Source organism: Phocoena sinus, chromosome X (assembly GCF_008692025.1).
Source record: "Phocoena sinus isolate mPhoSin1 chromosome X, mPhoSin1.pri, whole genome shotgun sequence".
NCBI classification, from domain to species: domain Eukaryota; kingdom Metazoa; phylum Chordata; class Mammalia; order Artiodactyla; family Phocoenidae; genus Phocoena; species Phocoena sinus.
In genome coordinates this window covers 35670755-35695934 of record NC_045784.1, presented here as the reverse complement: position 1 = coordinate 35695934, position 25180 = coordinate 35670755, and positions in this window count along the sequence as shown.

Genomic DNA, 25180 nt, shown 5'->3' with positions numbered 1-25180 from the left:
AATAAATGTTTGCTGTTTCAAGCTGCTAAGTTTTGGAGCAATTTGTTACCAAGTAATAGATAATGAATACAGACTTCCTGTCACTGGAATAACCAAAGCCAATCCTGCAGATACAACCCACAGACTATTAAGAAGAAGTATTGGGCTAAGTAACATTTAGGCATCTCTGTCCCTGGGTTTGAGCCCCAAATCTCCAGAAACATGCTCCTTGGCGTTGGACAAACCATGTCACCAATCTGGGCCTCGGTGTCCCCATCTGGAAAGTGAGATGGTTGGTCTAGCAGATGCTGGCCTTTTTCCAGCTGAAAGTGTCTCGAAATGTGGAGAGTAAGGAGGCCAGCGGAGGCTGGGATGGGCAGAGACCGGAGTGTTTTCCTCTGACTGGCGTCAAACTGTCGCAACACTTCAATGAAACTTCTTGGGCCTTTCCCCAGTCTGGTTGGGTGGGTGAGACTAAGTGAAGACGGAATTGCCCTGCCTAAGAGCTTAGGAAGAATTTTGCGGGGGGTGGTCGGCAAGTGGGGAAGCAAAGGGGCAGGGAGGGAAGAGGTTACCAGAGGAGAGAAGCTTTTGAATGTGGCTGTGAATCGGGGCCAGGGAAAGATTCTTGAACGCCAGGAACCGCTGATGAATTTTTAAAATAGTGAAGTGTTTAAGTTGTTACTTGTATCATGCCGAAATCTATTTCTATGACTCCAGACTCACACACACATGCACGGGCACACACACAGCCACCAACTGTGCCTCATTACCCTGCCTGGGACCACAGCGTAGGGTAGAATTTAAGGGCGTGGAAACTGCATCAGACTGGTCTGGTTTTGAATCTGGGCTCTGCCTCTTACCAGCTGTGTGACGTCAAATCTATCCCCTCCCCTCTCTGATGAGCCTCTGTTAGACGTTATACAATAAAGCATCCTCCTTTGAAGTCGCTGAGGAGGAACCCAGGTCCGCCCGCGAGGCCCTTGGCCAGGGCTGAGCTCCCTGCCAGAGCTTGGGGACCAGGGGCTTCTGCTGTGCGTTCTCACGGTTGTCGTTCTTCTGCTTCTACCCGTTGCAGACCAGTCATGCTTCTGGAAAGGGTGAGCTGAAAGCTCCTCTTCTGCTGGGTGTCCAGCTGCCCAAGTCCTCCTCTCCCAGCCCTGTGTGACCCCATCGCCCAGTGATCCCTCCTCCCCCAGCCCGGGAGCCCAGGCCACCATGAGTGAGTGCGTGGATGGCTTCTGGGAGAAGCCCAAGGCCTAGGCCGGTGGCTCAGGGGGTGGGGTCCTGTCCCTCGTAGGCGGGGCTCCCAGCAGGGCTATTGCCTTCTTCTTGGGGCTCTGCTTGTTTTTCTGGCTGCAGGAAACCTTAAGCAGGTGATCTAAGTCCATTGGATGACAGTGAGGCAGGCTGACTGGGAATCAGCCTGGGAGAGGGCGGGACGGATAAGCTGGGCCTCGGGTGAGCGTCGCTCTGAGAGGTGCCAGTGCCGGAAGTGACAGCAGTGAGAGTCATCAGCGCTTTGGCGGTCACCTCTCGCACCCAGGAAACTCCAGCTCTCTCTGGACATTGCCTCTTGGAGGCCCTCGCTTTCCCTTGGGTTCGAGCGGCACCATCCCATTGGGGGGTGGGGGGAAACTGAGGCACAGAGCTGGGCGGGAAGCCATGGAAGGTGCCAAGGGGACAGAAGCCACAGAGGAGCCCGCTGTGGCCCACATGACAAACATCTGTCATCCCTGCCGATGCCTAGACACTCGGAATATTCAACTTCAGACCCACGTCCCTTGTCTGTCCCTTCAGCATCTCTCCAACAGGCTCATGGGATCTTGGCCGAGGCCCAGCTGAAGCTGACTTCTCCTTCCCAGACCCAGGAATGTGGGTGAGGTGAGGACAGGTGGGCGCCGACTGGCTGCCCCATACCTTGGCTGCGCCTGACAGGGCTCCCCAAGGGGCCTGGCCCAAGACTCATCACAGCAGGATCGGAACTGGGTTCCCTATTCCTTTGCCCATTCTGTGAACTTAACTATGCTAATCACGCTCTCAAAGCAGTGGAGCAGTAGACTCTTCACCAAATTCGCTAAAGAGTGGTAGCTACCAAAATGCCGATGTGTCGATTACCTAGAGGAGCTTTATATCAGGCCGCCAAACAAAATACCACCGACTGGGTGGCTTAAACAACAAACATTTATTTTCTCATAGTTCTGGAGGCTGGAAGTCCAAGGTCAAGGTGTCAGGGGGCTGGTTTCTCTTGAGGTCTCTCTCCTTGGCTTGTGGACGGCCGCCTTCTCACTGTGTCCTCCCGTGGGTTTCCCTCTGTGCTCACGTCGCTGGTGTCCCTCCGTGTGTCCACATTTCCTCTTCCTATAAGGACACAAGTCATGTTGGCTTAAGCCTACCCTAACAGCCCCATTTTAACTTAATCACCTCTTTAAAGGCCCTGTCTCTAAATGCAGTCACATTCTGAGGTAATGGGGGTTAGGGCTTCAATATATGAATTTATGGAGGCGGAGGACACAATGCAGCCCATGATAAGCTCAGTCTGGTGTGAGTCATGGGACTGACCCTGGGCACAGAGCTGCCTGGTAGGCAGTCGGACCTACCCAGGAGCCCAGGCCTCTGAGCTGGGCCCGGCAGCTGTGACTAATGAGGATGGCAGAAGTGATGCTGTGTCAGTGTCAGGCTTAGCCTTTATGAAGACCGGCAGCTTTTACCTTGGTCTCTTGGGGCCCTAAGCCTCCATGTCAGAAGCTGGACCATGCTGCTGGAGAGACCCCATGGAGAAGTCATTATGCCCCCCGGCCAGGGAGAGGGGCCCAGCTGAGCCAGCCTCCCAGGTTCCCCTGCCAAGGCACCAGGCACGGGAGTGAAGCCATCTTAGGTGCTCCAGACAGCACAGCCGCTAGATGAATGCCACCAAGTGACCCCAGTCAATGCCAGGTGCTGCTGAAAAATTGCCCAGCTGTGCCCCACCTGAACTCCTGACCCCAACATCATGAGAGATAATAAAATGATTGTTTTAAGCCACTAAGTTTTGGGGTCATTTGTTACGCAGCAGGAGATGACTGGACTATTTGGTGACTATAGAAACGGTGTAGTGGGAGTTGGATGATGTTGAGGGATGTTGAGGGAGAAGGTCTGGTGGGTCACTCTCCCCTCCACAGGGGACGGTGGCTGAGCAGGCTGGACTCTGCTGCTATCCCTGGCCAGGGCTGAGAGGACAGTCATCCTCTTCCCACCCAAGCTCCATTTCTGGAATCAAGAAAATCTCCAGGCTGGGCACTGCTGCTTTCATGAGGATCAGGGAAGAAGAACTGCCATTTCTGGGCACCTCCAATGAGCTGGTGAGTCCTTCAGGGATGAGATTCCATTGAATCTACCCTGCTCGCCTGCCAGGAAGCCTGATGTCCTGGGTCACACCAACTTGAGCCTGTGTTTAGACTGAAATCCGTCAGACTCCCCAGCCAGTCCTCTCTCCCTGACCCCACGCTGTCTGGGGCAGGGTTGGGAGATGGGGAGTGATGGTTTCTGACGGGCCTCCTGGGATGTGCTGACACATGGAGATCCAGGAAGGCTGACAGCAGGCTGGAGGACAGGGCAGACTCCAGCCCCCAGGCAGGCCCAGGGCAGTTGGAATTGGGGCCTGGGCACTGGCCCCAGTCCGCCCCACACATGGAGAGGCAGGCAGGGACTGGGGCATGCGTGTGGTGAAGACCGGGCCCGAGAAACAAAGTCTGGGGTGACTGAGTCCAAGAACGGGGCTGATGTTACCAAAATGCCAAAATGGCATTGACTCTAGGGACTGGGCAGGCCCAAGACCTCAGATAGGTGTCAAGGGGAGGAGAGGGACTCAGAGATTGGATCTTACTGGACTGGCTCTGTGCCCTTGGGCAGGGTGTGTACACCTCTGAGCCTCAGTTATCCCATCTGTAAAATGGGAGCATTAGACTAGGAGATCTCGGTAGCTCCAGCTTTAAAGAGTCTTTGCACTTCTGTTATAAAGTCCCTCCCTCCGTCTCTTTCTCCCTCCCTTCCTCAGTCCTTCCTTTCTTTTTGCAAGCATTGTTTTTTTAGCACCACGGAACGCTGCCTGCATCGATACACGCCATCCCATTACCAGATGCAAACTGGTATATATAGAATGGATAAACAACAAGGTCCTACTGTACAGCACAGGGAACTATATTCAATAGCCCGTGATAAACCGTAAGGGAAAGGAATATGAAAAAGAATGTGTATATATATATGTTTAACTGAGTCACTTTGCTCTACAACAGTAATTTAACACAACATTGTAGTTCAACCGTACGTCAATAAAAAGTAAATTAAAATGAAAAAAGTACATGCCATCCCACATGCTTGTCTTCCAACTGGCCATTGACGCTCTTCTACCGAAATGTGGGGTCTGCGTTCCCTCCCTGGGAATCAGAGAGCCTGTGAGTACGGCAGAAGTGATGCTGTGTGGCATCCAAGGTGAGGCCATAAAGGGGACTAGGGCTTCTGTCTGGCCTTGGGGCGCTCCCTCTCGGAATCTGCCGCCATGCTGGGAGGGAACCCAGTGGTCACATGTAGCAGCCATGTGTAGGGGCTATGGCCCCTGTCCCAGCTGAGATGCCAGCCAATGGCTAGTGTGAACCTCCGGACGTGAGAGGGACCTTCAGATGAGCCGGCGCTAGCCTTCCATCTGCCCCAGCTGGCGCTGAGTGGAGCAGAGATGAGCTGTCTCCACTGTACCTGCTGAAACTACAGCTTGGTGAGCAAAATAAACGGCGCTGTTTTAAACCATTAAGTTGTGGGTAATTTGTTACGAAGCAATAGATAACTGGAACTGGGGGATAGACAGGAAACCATGTAACATCGTGAGGTACTCTCTTCAACCAAGGTGTATACATGCCACAACCTGGGCATTAGGAGAGGAAGGAAGACTTTAGCCCGTGTGTGTGGCTGTGTGGGCGTGAGACGGAGAGGTTTCATGAGACACAGTGCCATGGAGGAGATGGGGCTGGAAATGGATATTTCCAGGCAGACAAAATGGGGTGGGGAAGGTTCTCAGCAAAGGAAGAGCCAGTGGAAAGTCACAGAGCTTCGAGGTCACAGAGCTGCCAGGTCGCAGAGCTGTGAGCTCACAGAGGTACAAGGTCACAGAGCTTCAAGGTCATAGAGCTTCAAGGTCACAGAGGTGGGTGGTTGTCCAGGGCTGGAGGCCCCGGGGGGGAGCCGCTGGTGCCCGCCCACAGCAGCACAGGTTCTAGTTCTTGTTTACACATGATTTCCCCCTAATTGCGTCTGAGGCTGGTGGATGGCAGCCAGGGAGGACCCTAGATCACATCACCGAGCCATCTGCAAATCCCCGTGCAGGGGGTGGTGGCCTGAGGGCGGCTTTCCTGTTGGGCGTGGTGGGGGTGCCCCGGGAGCTAATCCTAGGCAGGCTCTGTAGCTCGTCAATGAGGCGGGGTAGAGACAGGTGTGCCTCCCCTCCCTTTCCCCCCTCCTCTCCCCCACCGGAGCCTGTCCTCCCTAGACCTTGCCCTCAGATTCAGGTCTGTCATCTGAATGGCGGCTGACTGGGGGGCCCCTGGTCCTTGAACGCTGGGGGCTGCTGAGTTTTGGCCTCCCCCGATGACAGGGGTGACCAATGCCATTGTGTGATGGCTCAGGAGTCCATGGGGGTGAGATGAAGCCAGGGTAGGTGGCTTGGGGGAGACGCTCTGGGGACCTAACTATTTCTCAGGGGAGAAGCAAGCCCTGGCCCCCTTCATAAGCCATTCCTCAAGCCCTCATCCCTCCAGGGGCCCTGATGCCAGGCCCGCACAGTCCCTACCTGGCTCCTCCCCTGTTAAGGTCAAGTAGAATGAACTTACATGAAAGCGCCTTGAGGCTCTTCCCATGCAAATCCAGCTGTCTGCTGGTGGTCCCGGTGCTGAGAGCTCCACGCCCCTCTGCTCTTCTACTCCTCCCGACAGCCCCCCCGAGAAGGTGCTGTACTGTTGCTATCCCCATTTTACAGGTGAGAAAACTGAGGCTTCAAGAGGGCAAGGGGCTTGCCTAAGGCCACTAAGAGAGACACAAGGGTCTACCTGACACAAGGCCCCGTGCTCTCTACCTCGCACAAATGCCGTCACAAAGACCGAAGAGATGACATTATTCCTTCGTCTCGGATGGTGGTTGAGGGCACAGACTCAGGGAGCCAGGCCACTTGGGACAAATCCCACTCTCCCTGCGTGACCTTGGGCAAGTTGCTCAACGTCTCTGGGCCTCAACTGCCTCATTTGTAAAATGGGCCATGAGCTAGCACCTGCCTAAGGGCTCTGGTGAGGGGGAAATGTGTTACCGCACGTCAGCGGCTTACAGCAGCGCTCCTCCCGTGTTACTAAGTATATAGGCCGTTTATCCTCCGTATCTGATCGCACCGTCGGTGGTCGTGACTATATCTGTCCCCCCCCCCCCCCACGTTAGATTGGAACTCCTGGAGGGCAGGGGCGAGAATAACTTACAGCTGCACGGTAGAGACCCTCGCTTGCAGCCCACCTCTCTCGCCCACCATGCTCCCACCCTCCCACTTGGCCCATTTAGGAGGAGTTCTCTGTGTTTGCAGAAGGACCCAGAAAGGAATTAAAGCTGGCTTCTTCTGCCCCAGGGTCTTAGAGAGCCAGGGAAGACGGAGTCAGGCCCAAAGGACAGTGGGTGGGGTGCCGAGGACTCCCTGGGAGCCAGGGAGCGCTCCCGCCTCCGTAGGCAGCCTGGGCCTGCCCTGGGCCCTGCGGCCTCTGCCGGTTCCCAGAACCCCGACAAGGCATCTCCTTGTCTTCCTGGGACTCCTGGTTCTGGGCGCCTTGTCCTGCCCTGTTCCCCGCAGCTCTGCACACAGCTCTTGGCAAGAGTGGCCGGGCAGCGGAGAGAGGCTTGTGGAAGGAAGTGCTTTGCATTCTAACGAGGAAGCGGCCCCTCGCCCTGGCCCCTCCCCACCCCCCACCCCAGTGGCCATTTGCTGTCTGCTCTCCCGGCTCCTGCGCTCATCGCCAGACTTGCAGAAAGGCCACAAGCTGAGCCTCCCTCCGCTGGGCGGTCTGAGCCCTGCCTGGGCCTCTCGGGATACTGGAGGTGGCCAGGACACCCCTCCCCCCAGCCGCACCACTGGGGGAGGGGAGGGATGCCGGGCTGCACTGTGGGCAGGGGCGAAGAAGGGCTCTCAGAGGAATAAAGGGGTCTGGTGCCCAGCCGGCTCTGTCCCAGGGCCTCACCAGCATCTACCCAGTCCATCAGGAAGAAGAAGTCCATCTGTCTTCCTTGCCCTGTCTGCCAGCCCCAGGCACTTTAGGGCCTGGCTACATGATGGGCCCAAGTGGGAATGGCTCTGGGTCAGGGCTGGCAGTGCGTGGCCCAGCCCGGCCCTTGGGCAGGCCCTTTTTCTGCCGCTTACTCTGTTTGCCATCTCTCCTGATAGCTGCCGCGGAGGGGAGCTGACTGGCCAGCTCTTGCTCTTCTTTCTTCTCCATGTCCCACAGCTCTCCCTGTTTTCCCTGGAGACTTCTAGAACTTCCCGGTTGAAAGGGACCCGAGAGGTCATATTGTCCAACCCCCCGCCTCCAGCTGCCTTACTCAAATCTTTCCATTCTGCAGCCAAGGTAAGCTTTCAGAAACAAACCTGGATCCCTCTAAAACCTTCAATGGCTCCCTGTTGCCCTCAGGAGAAAGTTGGACCTCCTTAACTGAGCCCCTGGAGGCCTGCTGTATGAGGCCCTGAGGCTTTTCCAGCCTCATCCTGGGCCACCCACCCCGGTCACCCTGTGTTCCAGCTACACACAGCAGCAGGCAGCTCCCTGGTGGGCTAGACTGTGGCCCTATCTTCTCTCTTTTCATCTCCCTTCCCTCCCCTGCCTCCTCATTAATCTGGACCTCCTCCTCTATGAAGCCTTCCCTGATTACCCCTACACACACTTGACAGATCACCTGCTCCGTAGAGAGCTGAGCGGACCTCCACCATTACACCTAGAACACTGGAGGTTGCCCTGGATTCTCCATCACGCTGCTTCTCCTACCGGGACAGAAGCTCCTGGAGGGCCGGGGCATGTCTTTACTGGTTTTGCTTCCCTAGAACCGAATGTGGTGGTATCTTAGATAAGAATTCTCTAGATGCAGAGCCTGAGACAGGCAATCATGTGCACGTGATTTTTTTAATTTTAAGTTTTATTATTTTTTAATTAAAGTATCGTCGATTTGTAGTGTTGTGTGAGTTTCTGGTGTACAGCAAAGTGATTCCGTTATTTTATATATATAGGGTTGGCCAAAAAGTTCGTTCGGGTTTTCCATACCATCTATGTAACATTTTACGGGAAAACCCGAACGAACTTCTTGGCCAACAGAATATATGCTCTTTTTCATATTCTCTTCCATTATAGGTTATTACAAGACGTTGAATATAGTTTCCTGTGCTATACAGTAGAACTTTGTCGTTTAGCTATTTTGTATATAGTAGTGTGTGTCTGTTAATCCCAAACTCCTAATTTATCCATCCCTTCTCCTCCTTTCCCCTTTGGTGACCATAAGTTTGTTTTCTATGTCTGTAAGTCTACTTCTGTTTTGTAAATAAGTTCATTTGTATCATATTTTAGATTCCACATATAGGTGATACCATATGACATTTGTCTTTGTCTGACTTAACTTCACTGAGTATGATCATCTCTAGGTCCATCCATGTTGCTGCAAATGGCATTATTTCGTCCTTTTTTATGGCTGAGTAATATTCCATTGTGTATATGTACCACATCTTCTTTATCCATTCATTTGTCGATGGACACTTAGGTTTGCTTCCATGTCTTGGCTGTTGTAAATAGTGCTGCCATGAACGTTGGGGTGCAAGTATCTTTTCCAGTTAGAGTTTTCTCCAGATACATGCCCAGGAGTGGGATTGCTGGATCATATGGTAACTCTCTTTTTAGTTTTTTGAGGAACCTCCGTACTGTTTTCCATAGTGGCTACGCAAATTTACATTCCCACCAACAGTGTGGGAGGGTTCCCTTTACTCCACAGCCTCTCCAGCATTTGTTATGTGTAGAGTTTTTAATGATGGCCATTCTGACCAGTGTGAGGTGATACCTCACTGTAGTTTTTATTTATTTATTTGTCTTGCTGTACGCGGGCCTCTCACCGTTGTGGCCTCTCCCGTTGCGGAGCACAGGCTCAGCGGCCATGGCTCACGGGCCCAGCCGCTCCGCGGCACGTGGGATCTTCCCGGACCGGGGCACGAACCCGTGTCCCCTGCATCGGCAGGCGGACTCTCAACCGCTGCGCCACCAGGGAAGCCCCCTCACTGTAGTTTTGATTTACATTTCTCTGATAATTAGCCATGTTGAGCTCCTTTTCATGTGATGTGCACGTGGTTTATGGAGAGTGTGTTCTCAGGAGAAACCAGTGAGGGAGTGAGGGAAGCAGGAGAGGTAGAGGAGCAGGCTAGGCAAGGATGCCATTTCACAGGAAGTGTGGCCTCAGCCAGATCCCGAGGGGGAGCTCTGGGGCATCCTTTGCAGAAGAGACCATGAGACAATAAGAAAATGAGGGAGCAAGGAAGAGGAAGCCGGAGCCCACGTGGGTGAGGGACCAAGCAGGGCCATCCCGGAGGGGAGCTTCCCTGTGGCCCTCCTGTTCCCGAGGAGTAACCCACTCACTCCGGGCATTTCTCTCCAGGCATGGCTTCTCTAATCCCACGGCTCCTTGAAGAGGGGGCGGCCCTGTTAGTATTTCCATGTCACCCCGGAGGAATCTGAGGCCCGGGAGACCTGATAGGGCTTGGAGGTGAGTCAGTGAGGGAGAATTCACATCCCCGGAATCCCTCTCCTCTGCAAGGAGAGATGCAACTCGGGTGGGGCATCCACAGCCCAGCGCGCCCTCCAGATGCAAACACCAGGGCCAGGAAGGGGATGAGAGAGTGGTTTCCGTGTTCTCCGGGAACTTGGAAGCCTTGCCCAGCTCCCACTGGGGGCTGAGCCTTCTTTTCCACCTGCTTAGAATTGTCCAGAGGGGAGAGCCTGGGCACAGGGCATGGTGGTGGTGGAGAGGGACCAGACTCTGGGTGACTGGTCTAGTCCCGGCCCTGCCACCAAACAGCATGTGACCTTGAGCAAGACATTTAATTTCTGGGCACCTCCAGTTTCTAATCAGTAAAGGGGTAAGGCCTGCCTCAGCCATCACTTTACAAGCTCTTTGTGAGGCCCATTCAGATTGGACGGCCAGGTCACAGCCCGTCTCGTGGAAGCCAGTATTGATCTAGCATTGCTGCTATAACAAATGACCGCAAACTCAGGGGCTAAGAACAACAGAAGTTTATTCTCTCACAGTTCTGCAGGCCGGAAGTCTGAAATCGGTTTCACTGGGTGGTAATCAAGGTGTCAGCCGCATTCCCTCGGGAGAATTCAGGAAAGAATCAGTTCCTTGCCTCTGCCAGCTTCTGGTGGCGGCCGGCCTTCCTTGGCCTGTGGTTGCATCTCCAAACTTCAAGGCCAGCATCTTCAAACCTCTCTCTGCCAGGCCTGCCCTCCTGAGGCCTCTTTTGAGGAGCCGTCGAGCCAGCTTGGGGCCATTGCCAGCTCGTCTCCAGTGAACACATCTGGGACTTGAGGATCGGGCTGGACTGTGTTGTCTAAATAAAGGGCATCCTCAGGGTTAGAGCAGAGGTCAGGAGAGGAGACTGGCTGCGGCTGATCAGCCCGACAGGGTGGCCTTGGTGGCCCAGTGCTCGGCCAGGATGGGCAATCCGGGATCTTCAGGCCTGGGGTCAATGCCGACATAAAAACCAGCTGACTTGAGGAAGACCACCTACATATTTAAACAGATCTTTGAGAACAAAGGGGCCATGTCATCACCTGGAGATAGAGAGAGAGGACGGGGCCTCAGGCTGGGGAATAGAACCTTCTTTGCTTTAAGGATTTTCCCCTGATGCCTGCCAGGGACTTTTCTGCCTTCGTGTTGTCCTGATGAGGGAAACTGCGGAGTCTGTCCTGTTTAGTGTTGAGTTCTGGGGAAAAGGTAAAACAAGCCTGTGTGTGTGTGTGTGTGTGTGTGTGTGTGTTTGTGTGTGTGTGTGTGTGTGTGTGTGTTGAGGGTGATGGGATAGAGGTATTTAATTAAAAAAAAAAAAGCCAGAACTCGACACAGAAAAAGGGAGCCAGAGCAAGAGATCTCAGAACATGGGGACACAGCTGTGGCTGAAGTCGTATCTGGGTTAAAAACCCCAGGAGTTCTCCTCTTTAATTTTTTGGTACAGCAAGATCAAGGAATCGATTCACTCTGGTTATGCTTCCTACCATTGTTTCTGTGGGCCGTGTTTGATCTGTGTTTCACGTGCAGATCTGCTATCCATGCTCTGAAAGAAATAATATATTCTGCGTTGCACCAGGTCAGGCTCAACCATGAAAACCCTTTTTATTATTTTTTTTTGGATGATCTCAAAGCACCCCCCTCCCCAACACACACACAGGAAGGCACACACACACACTCTGTTTGTGTAAAGGATTAAAAAAGAATGAAAGGCCCAGTTCGAGAACGTGAGTAAGGTTCCAGAACACAGATGGGGCTGCAGGAGTGGCTGAGGCTGGGGCCCTCGCCTGCTGACCTGGGCCAGCCGTGTCCCCTCTGAGTTGTGTGTATGCTTGACCCCCGCGGGTAGGGGATGGCCGGCGGGCCCTTTGACGGCTGTGCCTGGTGAGGTTATTATCAGTAACAATGGTTTCCAGCGAAAGAGAGCAATCTTCACAATGGAGAAGTCTTCCTCTTCCTTCAGGTCACAAAGAGCTGAACGGAGATGAAAATGACATTAATCAGTGCAGGATCCTGAAACCATGAAATACTGAACACCTCCCAGCTCTCCAGCGGACTGGGCGGTTACTGGCATTTTAAGGGCCGGAGGGAAGTTGCAGCCACTATGGGGGTAACACACCCGTGAAAAAATGTGTGGCCAGACAGGCAGGGCAAATAGATAACGGGCTGCCGGCAATAGGAGGTGTGCCTGGAGTTTTAGCGCAGGGTTGTAAAAGTTGACAGGAGCCGTTTGGACTGGAAAGGGCCGTGTGGGTATCGCTGCCAGGCTTTGCCAAGCGCCCGGCTGTTGAATCCTCCAAAACCGAATAGATAAAAAAGAAAACAACAGCCGCAAGAGACAAAAAAAAAAAAAAAAAAAAAAAAAAAATCGCAACACGAAACCACCCACGCAGCGTCCACCCACCCCTTCCCCTCTCGGAGCCTGTTGTGCGCCTGTGATAACATTGCGTGCTGCGCTCTCTCCCTTTATTTAGATAAGGTGTCCGCGGCCGCTGCTCTTGGCTGCCGGCCAGCTTTCTGTCTCCAAACTCGGGGCTTCAGCGCCACACAGGAGACACGACTCTCTGATGCTGCCGACCCGAGTGTGTCAGCAGCAACCCGAGGGTCCCCGCGCCTTTGTGTTCCCAGAACGATGATTTGTTTGACAACGGGCCTTCCTTCCAGACTGTTCTTCCAGCCTGGCACAGCGCGTGGGTCCTCAGAGACACAGACAGGGCTGTGGAGAGCCGGAGAAGGCACCTCCGGCCACGGGGTCGGGCGGCTGCCTAATGATGACGGCCACATAAAGGAAATCCAGACACAATCGAAGGCCAGAAGGATCTTTGGTTTCATGGACTAACTGAAGCATTTCTGCTCATCAGGCTTGAAAAAGTTAAGTGCTGGGGGAGCAGGACGGACAAGACGGGACTCATTCTATGGCACACAAAAGATTTTTAATAAGCTCGGAGAAAGGGCCGCCACCCCTCATGTCTTTCTCTCCCTGTCTCATTCCAAAGCTCCTGTGTTAGCCAGAGAGAGAGCTCGGAAAAGCTGCCCGGGAGGTCGGCGAGGAGGCTGTGGGAGAGCTATTCTGCCAGGCTGGCCTCCCGGGCAGGCGGCGGGTGGCTCCCACGAGGTCAAGGACGGCTCCCCTGGTGAGTGACGGGGCAGGCGGTGCCTGGGGAGCCCCTAGCAGCGGGGGGGGGGGGGCGCTCAGGACAAGTGCGGTGGGGGTCACGGTGGGGAACACCAGGCCGTCTCTGATGATTCGCCAGCGGGCTCCTGGAAGCTGGTGGGGAAGGCCGGAGGGACTTATTTTACAAGTGGCACTTGGAGTCGGTTTATAGGGGCCTTCTGGGAAGAACTGCAGAATTTGGGGAATTGAGCATCCCTCCCAGGTCAGTTCTCCTTCCTCACTCTCCCAAACCCTTTCCCCTTCGCACTTATCCAGGGGTGGGTCTGGGGGCAGCTGGGACAACCTGGCCCATCCACAGTGTAGGCCTACCATCTTGGGACGTCAAGGGAAGCTCTTGCCTAGCCCATCATATCGGGACCTGTCTGCTAGATTGTGTCAAAGGCAGGGAATGGTCAGTACGGAGTCAAGAGGTCGAAAGCAACCAACCAACCATCAATCAGCAGCATTTACCCAGTGCCGCCCAGGCAGAGACACTGACCGTGACTTCCAGCTCTCCTTCCCACGACACACCTGCCAAACTTTGACTCGGTGTCCCAGGAACCTCAAAGAGGATGCTTCCGAGGTGGGCATGGGTTCTCCTGCCCCGGGAAAGGAATAGGCCCCGTGGCCAATGGCTGTGTCGGCATCCGACTTCTGCACAGATCTTTTCAGTGTGGCAGTTGAGAGTCAGGCCTGGCCGCCCCTGTTCTGCTCCAGGTGCACTGACTCAACCCTGTTCCTGAGTCAGCTGTGGAATGTGGTGGTCTGCCCGGCACTGCCCCCGCTCCCGGGAGCTCACTCCCCTCTGGAACTTCAAGAGCCTTATTTGCACTTATTCTGGGGCAGTGCTGCCTCCTGCCTTGGTTTCTGACTGATGCCCGAGGCAGGTAGAGCTGTGGGTGGGGAAAAGGAGGAAGAGAAAGAGAGAAGGGGGGATGAAGGAGGCCTCGTCCTCATTTCACACTGGTCCTGGTCTGGCAGCTGCCCTTTCCAATTTGGGAGTCTTGGCCCTTTGGGGGATGGTGTAATGGGGGAATTGAGAAGAGGAGAGAAATCAAAAGCTCTCATCAAGTCCCTGAATTGTAGCCTGTTTCTGGAATAATACAAAACTGATGCTTTAAACCAAAGGAAACAAACTAAATACTCTGAACCATGACCCCTTCCTTATCCAGGAGTTACTTGCCTTAGCGACCTCAGCTATCAGGATCAATCCAGAGGCGCCAGAATGGGTGAAGAATGCCCTGCTCTGAAGTCCACTGACTGTTCACCACGGACGTGTTGGGAGCTTTTTCATCAGAGCCTTTTGACACTTACTTCACAAACTTTTCCTACGAACCAGATGACTCTGAAATTCCTTCCAGCTCCTGCTTCCATTTTGGTATTTGTTTTGGTGGCGATGGTTGGGTGGGAAAATGGTGGGGCATCTAGTGGGGCAAATGGACGCAGAAGGTGGCTTCGTCTCTGAGCGTGACACAGTTGTTCATGTCCCCGGTGAGCGGGCCACCAAGACCACTTCAACTGTGTCTGTGCCGTCAAAGGAAAGAGGCAAATGTGTGATGCCGTTTACTTTTTTATTTTATTATTTTTTAATCGAAGCATAGTTGATGTACAGTGTTGTGTTAGATTCAGGTGTGCAGCATATATATAAAATATCTTCTTTTTCAGATTCTTTTCCCTTATAGATTCTTTCAAAATATTGAGTAGAGTTCCCTGTGCTGTACAGTAGGTCCTCGTTGGTTATCTCTTTTATATATAGTAGTGTGTATCTGGTAATCCTAATTTATCCCTCCCCCTGTAATGCAGTTTAGATATGGTTTATTTAAAAATAGATGCACTCTTGTTTTGAAGTTTTAGAGTTTCCAGAAGGGAAGCTTTACTTAGCCTGCAAATTCATTTCTTGAAAACAACTCATTGTTTCCTGATGCCGGTGAAGTGAGGGGGTCAGTGTTTTCCTTACACGTTACGTCTGAAAGGTGAAAAAATTTCTGCTGGCTGCCCAAGAAAATTCACTTTATCTCACTTGACATAGGAAGCTTGGCATCCGTTTGTATGCAGAATGCGAGAAGCGTGCCCATCAGAGCATCCTTTAGTTTGAAAGCAATCGATTCGCAGCACTGTTCCATGGCTTCCGGGAGGGACAATAATCCAATAGGAAGCAGGGTGCTTCCCCCTCCTTTGTTCCTGACGATGGAGAAGGGGACCCTTTGGCTGGGCAGAGCCCACCCCAGAGGCTTGATGGGTGCAGCAGGAGTAGCCCAAGAGCTCCCCGCTTGGCTACGGGGGCCCTGTAGGCCTGAGGCTGAGCTTAAACCTTCACTGAAGCTCATCGTTCTCCTCCTGGAGAGATGGAAGCCACTTTAGGAATAAAATTTCCGAGGCTGGAGTGATCAACACCAAATCGCCCCGCCCCGCCTCCTTTCTGGACTCTGTGAGCAGAGCCAGAGGATCGCTGATCAGGGGCTTCAGGCTCCTGAGCCCGCACCCCAATTTCTGCCTCCACTGTGGCCCCTCTTGCGAGCCCACTCCTGTCAGGTCACCCCTCGTCACTCTGGGTGATTGTCTGTGGGACGTATATACATCCGCACTCGAGAACCACTGCTTTCGAGGGAAGGGAGCTCATTTACTGAACATCTAGTGCCCAGTAAGCACTCAATGCATATTTGTTGGAAGGAAAGAAAGGAAGAGAAAGAAAGATTGCTGCAGTGGGACAAAGCACGGGTTCTCGACTTCGCCTGCGTATTGGAATCACCTACGGGGCTTTAAAAAGGACTGATGCCTGCATCCCCGTCCCCAAAATTCAGACTCATTTGGTCTGGAGTGTGGCCTGGGCATGGGGGTTACTGAAAGCTCCCCAGGGACTCTAGTGTGAGGCCCCAGGTGAGGACCGCTGACCTCAAGGGTCTGGCCTCAGCCTCAGAAAGAACAGAACTCCATTCAAACTCGGAGCCTCATGTGTACCTTTAAGCAGATCACCGAAGTGGAGTCTCAGTTTCCCTATCTGTTGAGTGGGCGGTCGTGCCATTCATGTCCCAGTGTCCTTGGGAGGGCCAAGTGAGCCCAGATCCGTGAAGCTCACGCAGAGCACAGAGCAGGTGCTCTGGGACGATGGGTGATAAAGCATGATTACTGGCCTTCCTGCGCCAGAAAACACTGCATTGAAAGATCTAAAGTTACTCCCCCATTTTCCAGGTCTGGAGGCTGCCTGTTTTCTTTCCTCTTCAGCCTTCTTAGCCCAACTCCATCACTTGCATGTGGTCGACAGAGAAGGAGCAAGGAGAACCCTGCAGTGTTCCACAGACCCCAGGAGTTTGGTTTTCCCTTTAAACCTTTTGGAGGAAAGATGGAGCAGAAACTCCAGATGCGGGCTTTATGCCCCGATTGAGCAGTGTGAACGCAGCCGTGTGCTGGTGACTCCCGCTGCCCCCCGCCCTCTCCCCTCCCCGGCCATCCCGGGACAACACACAATGACAGGGCACCCCAGCTGAGCGCTCCGACTTCGGCCCCCACCCCCAGGCCTTTGATGAGAGACGCCTAGAGCCAGCGAGTGGCTCGCAGGGAAGAACGCTCTTTCCTCAGCCCTGGGGACTTGTTCAGCTGTTCGGCATTTAGCAAAATCTGGCATGCATTCTGCACAGCCCTGCACCCCTTCCCTTCCAGCTCAAACTCGGCAGCATTTCGGAGCAAGCTTCAACCGCTGCGGACTGCAACCTTCAGCCTTCAGGACGGGGGAGCAGGCGCTCTGGCTCTGCCCAGCCCGCTTTTGGTGACCACGTTCTGGTCTAGAGAAGGACAGTGAGCTGAGGGGACCCGAGCTGGCAGGCGCACCAGAGGGGTCTCTGGATCTGGGCGAGGGGAGTGCCGTGCCTCGGCTGAGATGTTCCGGTGACGGTAATGAGTACCGTGCATCGTCTGTAATTATGCAGTCTCTAAGCCCCCGGGGTTGGGATGCTGTATTTGCCTGTGCTCTTTGGGGGTTGATCCTGCTGTCAGCGCTTAGCAAGAATTAACAGTGACGCTCTGTACACCACAGTCGTAACACTAAATCTGATCTGCATGTCTATGATTCATTAAAAAAAAAAAAAAAGACCCACCGTTGCTGCAACCCCTCCAAGCCCATCATTGAAAGAAATTATGCTCAGTTGAAAGAGCGATTTGACGTCAAGGAGGACCTACGTGCCTTCTCATGAGCGGCTGGAATTAGAAGGCTGCGCTTCGGCAAGTGTAAACGGGATCCAGACTTGGAAACCTCTGTGCAGCCAGCAACCTGTTTTCCAGGTGTGGGTTGCTCACTTTCCGGATTGTCTGAAGCAGGGTATTTTTAAGATCCCTGGCAGGCCACTGCCGGCATGCTAATCACGCCCTTCTGGGTCACACCAAGCTCCTTCCAGGCAGTGTACTATAGGTTCTGGGAAGGCCAGCCTTCCTCAACCCCATTTTTCTTTTTTTCCTTTTTCTTTTTTTTTGCATTTTAGAAGAAGCCCAAACGTAAGTGGGAAGGACAGCCTGCTTCAACCACAAACCCCCCAGCATTCCCGAGTCAAGAAGAAATTAATTGTGGATGACGGGCTGTTGGCAGTTTTCTGTGGTACCCATTTACTTTATCGCTTGGTAATTGGGAGCTTCGTCGTCATTCTTTTACACGAGGCCAGAACCCACGAGGATAGCCTTTCCCTTTGAGGTCCTGGCAACTCTGTCCTGTGGGAGAAGCCAGGGTCCAGGCAGCAGGACCCCTGGGTTCAAGCCTTCCGTGATTCCATGGACTCTTGGGTATGTTGCAGTTCCACATCCACAAAGCTGGGTCATAAGGAATCCCACCTCAGCCTGATTCTTCGAGTCACATAAGGATGAGGAAAGAAAACCAGCAATGGGGGTTTTTGATGTCTTAGTGGGTATAGGAACTTAACAGATGAATAGTTTGGGTTCCAGTTACTACTGCCGTGTAACAAACAACCCCAAACTTAGTGGCATAAAATAACAAGCATTTTATTATGCTCACAGATCTGGGGGTCAGAATTCAGACAGGGCTCAGCTGGGTGATTCTTTTGCTCTTTGTAGCATCTACTGAGACCACCCAGTGATGGTAGGTTGGGTCTAGATGCTTCTCTCCCATGTCTGTTGCCTGGAGCATCTGCATATGCCCCCACCCCCCAGCAGGGCAGTTTTGGGGTGGTGGAACTTCTTACATGGAGACTGGCTTCCTCCACAATAAGTGTCACGAGAGACCCAGGTGGGAGCTACGTGTTTTTTTCTGACCCAGCCTGGGAAGTCACACGATGTTACGCGTGCCATACTCTAGCCACTGAAGGAGTCACAGGCCCATTCAGGTTCAATGGGAAGGGACATAGACCCCCAAATTCTTGATGCGAGGAGTATCTGAGAATCTGGGGACTATATTTTAAAACAGCTCGAGTTTCTGATCTTATACAACTCTTCATTTAGTGCCTTCCATTTTACGGTGTTGTCACCTCCAGTATTTCTTTTGACTTTTGCAGCAACCCTCTGACCGGGGTAATGTTATTGTACCCATTATGCTGATAAGGAAACCGAGGCTCAGAGAGATGACCTGATTTATCCGTGTCTATAGAACAAGTAAACCATGAGATGAACATTTAACCCACCTTCCTGGATAACAGATTTCAAAGATACGCGTCCTGCAGATAAGAAGTACAGAAAGTTGTTTTTCTTTAGAAACCATTATCTTCTATTGCTTCCAAAACACTGTTTTCAAGTATCTGGTGAGTTGTTTGGGAGACCTGTCCCTTACGCTAAGACACAAGACTCAACTGAACCCATTCTTCGTGGAGAATCTCTTGGGCTGCTACCTCGTGGTTTTCCCTGTCTCACCTTTGAGTCCCAAACCAGTGGGCCAACAATAAAAAGCTAATTCACCTAATATAAACGTGGAGAACTGTAGAAGTCAAGCTCAGTCGGATTGACAGCACACAGGGTAAATATTTGATCAGTGAGTAAAAATTCAAATTTGCACTATTTGCTGAAGGTGAAAAGTATATTAGGGAATGAACGTCATGGGGGTTAAGTAGGCCTATAGGAGGCCTCCTGCAGGATTCCACCCCCAGAAGCCCGCAGCTTCCTGCCGACCCAAGTTACAAGCCAGAGTGGGCTGGGCACCTGCACCCGGGACCTCCCTCCTGGCAGGAGCGTGGGGCTGTGGCGTGAGCCCGACAAAGCAGGCAGACTGGGAGAGCTTGGCTTCGTTGGTTCCGTCTCCGTACACACGTATGCTGGGCGTGCCACGGCCTCCCCCGATGCTCTCCCACCTCCTAGGAGGGCAGGGCTCCTGGCGTTCCTTTCCTACCACCGCGGAAGCCAGAAGCCGCTCCTGCCTCCACTTAGCCCCCAACAGTGTTCATTGTGTGCTATAACTTGTGTCATCCTGGCTGGGCTTCAGGGGCTGCAAGACAGGGAGGTTAGGACAGAAGTCCGGAAGGGAAACCGGGCCTGCATGTTGAGCTCCTTTCCCACACATCCCCAGACCTGTTCTCTCTTCCTCTGCAGGACCCTCCCCGTTAGTCCAGAGACAGAAATCGTGCTTCTGAACAGCCCAGGCAAATCAGGGAGCGGGCAGGTATCTGGAGAACGTGCCAGTTATTCCACTAATGAGGCTGAAAAGTGGAACTGGTGCTCCGGATCCTTCGGAGGTGAAGCCATGGGGCCGAGTAACAGCTGGTTACCGGCAAGCCACCGACGGAAAGGGGGCCTGAGCTGGAGGCTGTGCAGGACCACGTTTGCCGCAGCTGATGGGCCAAGCAGTGGACGTTTTGTGGTCCGGATTGGTGTGTCCTAGTTAAGCGAGACTGAGTTCATCTGAGGTTTGTCCTGGGCCGGCCAGTGCCCTGGCGGCTGGCACGATGAAGCTTAATGACCAGCACTGCAGAACCGAGGCTGAGCCCCAAACCAGCCGTAAGCGTTAGGCCCCCTGCAAGTTGCAAGCTGTGACGGCTGCTGGTTACCAGGACGCAGGACCTGAGTGTAGGAGGAAATCCTGATGGAGAAATAAGACCAGAATTCTCAGCGGCGGGCCTGGGAGAATGCAGCAAACCAAAAACGCTGGGCTGGGCTAGGGTCAGACTGGGTTCCAGACGCACAGCGAGCAGCCTCAGAAGGAACAGGGAGGGGGCGACCGGGCCCAGGGGAAAAGAGATAGATTTAGCTGTCCAGATGTGCCAGGAGCTTAGAAATGAAGGGAGGGAGAGGATGTGGCAGACACGGAGGGGCAGAGGCCCCTTCCAGGAAGGACTTGCTGCCCATTCAGGCCCGGCCTCAGCTGCTGAGAGCACCTCAGCCCTGTCCCCCTCTCCTGGGCGGCCCCTATCTGGTGGCTGAGTCTCTGTCAGGCCTGCATTTCAACTTGACTCCCCCCTCTGTCCATTCCTGTCCCCACCCCCCAACCCCTTCCTTTCAGAGTGATTGATCCCTCCCAAACCTCCCTCCATCCCCCAACTCCATCTCAGCGTCTGCTTCCTGGGAACCCAGCCTGCGACAGAGGGTAACGTACGCCTTGGATCACGGATTCCATCCTAGGGACCGGTAGGGCTCCAGATGCCATTTTATTCTGGGGGTTTTATCCAGTTTCCTTTAAACTCTTCCTGAAGTTTCCTCCACTGATTTTATTTTATCTCCACTTGCTTTGAGAGATTATGGCAAGCGTAATAGACTCCTTCATTAGGGCAACTCCCCACCAACCCTGGCCTTCAGCATGGATTCTGTTCCAGTCCCTTTCACCCTGCCCTCTGCCCTTCCTCCCCAAACATCCCCCAACCCGCGTCCAGCTCCTGCTCCTGTAAAGGACTCCTCTACCCGCTCGCGTCTGCTCTCCTCTTGGGCTGATTCCTGAGGATTGTGGCTCTCCGCCAGGGTCAGTCGTGAGGTGTCCCTCTGCACACAAAGCCCCAGCCCCTGCCAGACACCAGGCCTTTATCGTTGGCATGGGGACAAGGCAAATCCCTCGGCAAGCCTCACGCCGGCCCTTAGTCAGGGTCTCATCACTGTGGCCGTCGCTGCTGCCTCCGTCTCCCCTCTTGGGCTCTCAGTCCTCGCGGCATTTGCTGCCCTCTTCCCCTGGCACAGAGGGGGCCAGCCGGGGAATCCCAGATGTCACCTCTTGAGGGTCCCTGGGAGGCCCAGCTCATCAGCCAGCCGGGAACTTCTCTGACCTTCTTGGTAGCCATCTCCCCTAACCCCAGATGCCTAATTAGCGGCTCAGGATCTCCTCCCCCTCCCCCTTCCCCTCCCCCTTCTTCCCCCTCCTCTCCTCCACCGGGGAGGGGAGGGGCTCACCTTTACCCCCAGGCCACAGTCATTGAAACCAAAGGTGTATTTTTAGGCGTTGCTTGGCAAGGGTGTGGGAGGAGATGCTTCCAGACTGTGCCCCCCCACCCCCGTCCCCCAGTTACAGCCAGTTGGATTAAATTCACCATCTATTTATTGTATACTGTGCGGTGGCAGTGAGTGGCGGCCACCAGCTTGCCCGGGGCCTGCCAGGGTGCGGTTGGCTAGCAGGAAGTGGTCCCGACCATTAGGGGAGAAGTGAGGGATGGGAGGGCATTGCCAAAGAATGGAGTGACCTGCTTTGAGGCTCGCTATTCACGCAGCTGCACAAGAGGGGCGACCTGAGGACCAGGGCACAGGCTGGCCCCGGCCACCTACAGACCTCCGAGGGACCCAAGAGAATCTCTCCCCTCGCCCAGGCCTGAGACAGACTCCTGAATTCTTCTCTCGACCTCATTTACGCAAATAATCAAAAAGCCAAGCCAGCCCAAATGAAATGCCCACATTTTATTGCTTGCAGTGTTTTAGTTCTAATTTGGCTTCATTTGGAAAAGAGGTTTTACTAAGTGGCATAAATTGAGCCTAACAAAATTTAAAACTAAAACAACAACACCCTAAACGCTTAAAACTGTAACTGGAGAGAGAGAAAAAGTGAGTCGTCCGGGAGGAGTGGTGAGAGAGGCAGAAGAAGCGGGAGGGGAAGAAATTCAATTTCCGTCCTACTTGGCAGAAGGTTAATTTCCTGCTCCTTTCCCCCCAGGCCCCAGTCCTGTTCCCTCCCCCTGTTAGAGAATGCACCCAGAAGGCTCTAGAACCGATGCCAGCATCATGCAGGATGTCTTGTATATAGGGGGTGCTTAGGCGAGACTGCGTGAGCTCATTCTTTTCTTTGATGTGTCTGTGGACAGAGGGACAACGTGGATTCCTTGCTGGGGACCCATTTACCCCCCATAGTAGGGGGTCTGCAAGTCCCCTCGGGGGTGGGGTGGGAGTTGGGGAGTCCCGGGGGTGGGAGGCTGTTCCAGCCTGCTTGTCGTCTCTCCCCTCCCACCCCCTAGCCTAGCCCACCCCACCTGAACGTTGGGATCCTACGTGAGAGGAAAACTTCGCACCTCCGGGCCGCTCTGCTCATCGCTGGGAGAGAGAAGGTAGGGATAGGAGGGGGCAGTGGCTGGCCACTGGGCTCAGGTGCCTCTTTTCCCCACTTCTGATGTGAAATATGGTGAGGGATGACGGGTGGGTGGGAAGAGTGGTCCCTGCGTGAAGTGCATGGCCACCCGTGTCCCTGCGGAGATGGCGGTCCTCTGTGGGGGCTGTGTGAGCAGCCCTGCAGGCCAGCATATCTCTTTGGGGGACCGGTACTCTGATTTTCCTTTAGAGAACCAGCCCTCCTCCCAGGCAGGGTGCCACACACATAATAAGCACGGGTGAGCGTGGGAAGTGTCCCTGAGTAACCCGGGGTGAGGGGTGGAGTGGAAGCCGGAGAGGTCCTCAGGGCCTGGCCACATCCCTGGCGATGCTAGCCTGTATCGATCGCCCTCTCCCGGGAACTGTCCCTAACCTAGAGCCTTAGCACCCTGGTTTAGCATGTGCTTGTATAATGCCTGGAAGCAGCAAGGTGGGGCTGGGGGGAAGGCCCACGTGGCAGCAGACGCCTCCCCTCATGTCTGGACTCTGCCTTTTGTGGTCAGGGTGACCTTGGCCAAGCCCCCAGGTTCTCCCGCTATGAAATGAGAAGCGATGGCAACCACGAAACTCTTTAAAGCAGAACTATGCCATACGAGATGAAAATGCTCTATTCTTTTTTTTCAGCTGATATGAAAATTCCTTGTCTTAAAACACTCCTGATACCAAGAATAATAACGCTACTTAAATTAGTTCAAGGAAATAGGAGGTTTAGTAACAAGATACAAAGAAGGGCTCTTATAGAGCCCAACTACAGGAAAACTCTTGGAGACCAAGGAGATAGGAGCTGAGCCTGGAAGAGCTGGAAATGAGGTGGCAGTCTGTCTGTTTCTCCCTCAGGCTGGGGCCTGTGGCCGCTGCTCCCTGCCGGTCTCTAGGTGACGGCCGTGTTCTGTCTGCGCGCTGGCTCTTCCTCGCTTCATTTGTCTGATTGTACATGGCTCCATATGGCTACCCCAAATGGCAGCGCCATCTCTGCAAAGTGACGTGATAGCTCCAGGGCCCACCATTCTCTGACCGATTTTATGTCTCTGAGTTCAAAACCTCAAAAGAGAATCGAATTGGTTCTGCCCTAGATCGGGCGTATCGCTCTGGCCAGTCAGCAGTGGTCAGGGAGGTTGGGCCATGAGGAATATATATGGTCCCCTTACCCACTCCTTAGGCAGGGACTATGGGTAGATATATGTGGGGATTTAACCATAGCCATCTATAGAACATTCCTTATGTACCATGTCAATTTTTTTCTGAGTATGCTGGGATGCGTAACCCAGAGCCCTGAACAAAAAAGGGCTCAATACCTAATTGCCGATTGTTTGAGGAAAAGTTACCTTCCGCTCAAGCTCTGCTTTCTGTGTTTACCCGCTTTGCCTGCCCTTAAGCTTCTCATCTGGAGTGTGTGGTTTCACGGAAGGGTGGTCACAGGCAAAAGGCTAATCTCACCAATATATAAAGAGTTCCTAGAAATCAGTAAGAAAAATAGTGATCCAATAGGAAAAATGTGCAAGCGATGAACACAGTTTACTGAAAAGGAGATCTAATGGCTTTTAAACATATGAAGTGTTGCTTCATGCTTACGATAAGAAAATGCAAATAAAACTACACAGAGGGGGACTTCCCTGGTGGTCCAGTGGTAAAGAATCCACCTTGCAATGCAGGGGATGGGGGTTCGAGCCCTGGTCAGGGAACTGAGATCCACAGGCCGCAGGGCAGCTAAGCCCGCATGCCACAACTACAGAGCCCACGTGCCCTGGAGCCTGCATGCCACAACTAGAGAAGAGAAAACCCGCAACCCACAAGTAGAGAGAAGCCTGCGCACCACAATGAAGAGCCCCGCACGCCTCAGCAAAGATCCCTCGTGCCGCAACTAAGACCCGACGCGGCCAAAAAATAAATTAGATAAATAAATAAGTCTTAAAAAGAACAAACAAACGACACAGAGGTGTTCTCTTTCATCTACCCCATTGACAAAAATCTGAAAAACTGACAACATACCACGAAGGTGAGGCTGTTTACAAACAAGTGCTCTCATACATTGTTGTGGGAGTGTAAATTAGTTTAATCTTTATGCAGAGAAATTGGCAATAGCTGTCAAAATTTCAAATGCATCCTACGCTATGATCCAGCAATTCCACTTCTGGGAATTTATCTTACTTGCACCTATATTGTATGATGTATCACCTAGCTATTGCTCCATGACAAACCTCCCCACAACTCTTAATTATTTCTCACTAGTTGGTTGGTGGGGGTGGTTCTGCTGATCTGAGTTAGACTCAGCTAATCTTGGCTGAGTTCACTCCTGTATCTGTGGTCAGCTGGCAGATTGGCTAGGGGCTGGCTTGTCTAGGACAGCCTCAGTTGGGCCACTGCGCCGTGCGTCCTGCAACGCTCTCATCCTCCAGCAGGCTATCCTGAGCTTGTTCTCAAGCTGGCCTGGGCATGTTTCATGGCAATTTCAGGGAAACGAAAGAGGAAACTAAAACTGCAAGTATGTCTTAAAGTCTGCTTTAAGTATGCATCAAGTCTGCTAAACAAGTTACAGGGTGAAGTCCAGATTTAAGGGTCGATGAAAGGCACTGTGCCTCTTTCGCGAGCGAAGCAGCAAAGTCAAGGGTCAAAGGGCAGGGACACAGGAAGAGGTAAAGGCTTGGGGTCATCGATGCAATGACATATGTATTCAATCCTCCACGCGTGTGCAATGACATTTGCGCATGGTTACTTACTGCAGCATTGCTTGTGATAGAGACAACCAAAATGGCCATCAGT